Below are 1435 nucleotides of genomic sequence, written 5' to 3'. Positions count from 1 at the left end.
CCCCCCCAATTCCTTCTTCTCAATATCCAAATCAAGGATTATGCTCCAACAAATTATTGAGTGTTCTCCAATTTCGGCATGTTTCAATTGTTAATTTTTTATTTCAATTTTGAGTTAATGATCAAAAATACATTTATTTGTAGTGTGATTTATACCTCAGCTATTGTTCCCTTCAACTATGATTTAAAAAAGATATATAACAAAAACAATTGTCTTTTGAACTATAAACTAAATAATGATCTTTTAATAAACAATTTGTTAATCATATGTATTCTAGCAAATTATGTAGCTTGCTTATTTTTTATTTCTTACGGAACAATTCTTCATCTCTAATTATTTTGAAAATTTTAATATGTAGGCATGTCTCACTTGAGCAATTTTAATTAAGTTAACAACTTATACCACTTTTTTTTAAAAATATATTATGATTCAAATAATGTGTTTTTTGCTTAAAATTTCAGGTCATTCTGATAAGACCTCCCTGATAAAAATGGAGATATGCTAGAGAATTCAACTATTATATTAAGAAACTCTTATGATAGTGATTTGAATCAAGTGTTCTCATATCCTCTTTGCTGCATAAATGTCTCATGTATACAAGGGAGCAAGGTTTAGACATTTGAGAGTACGTGTTACAGGATTGTTTTTGTGCTTCTTTGTTAAAATATGCATATAGATATGGAACTGTTCCTTACTAATGTGTCATATGTATTGTCTCTCAAGAATTTATTATTATTTACAAGTTACAAATTTCACATGATTATTTACAAGTAATTATTGCTAAATCATACTAATGGTGTTTTCAGCGTGGCCCGTGCTCTGCACGGGCAATTCTTATCTAGTTGATAAAAAAAAAGGCAGAAAAAATAATATTAAAGATTGAAAGTGAAATTGCTTGTTAATATCCAGATTTAAAAATAAAAAATGAGATTTATAACTCGAGATAACTCATTATATTCTACCATTAGTAGAAGCATCAATATATGAGATACTATCAACATGTCTCTTTACGTAATTAGTTTTATTTATGAAGGGTCTTTTGGTCATTTTAGCTCATAGCTTTCCTTTCCTTCTTTCCACGTGTTCAGCTCGCCACAATTGTGTTGTATGTGGCGCCCATGCCTCTTTCCACCTTCCTCTCATGTATATTCTATCTATGGTGAATAGAAAAACTCTTCAATTCTCATACAAGTGAAAGTAAAAAAAAATCAAAAAAAAGTCTTTGTTTTTCAGGTCTCTCTAGTTCTTTCCAGAAGAAAAAAAAAACCTATTTGCTTTTACTTTTAGTTCTTCCGCATCGATGCTTCAATTTTGCTTCATTAACTTTCAGTTTTCATTCTTCCGCCCCCTTGCTTCAATTTTTCTTTCATTTTTCATCCGATTTTTGAATTTGACGGCAGATAAAAGGCTTCTGATTTTTCGTCTTCCGTAGTGT

Source organism: Solanum pennellii, chromosome 9, assembly GCF_001406875.1.
Source record: "Solanum pennellii chromosome 9, SPENNV200".
Lineage (NCBI taxonomy): Eukaryota > Viridiplantae > Streptophyta > Magnoliopsida > Solanales > Solanaceae > Solanum > Solanum pennellii.
This window is presented reverse-complemented; position numbering follows the sequence as displayed.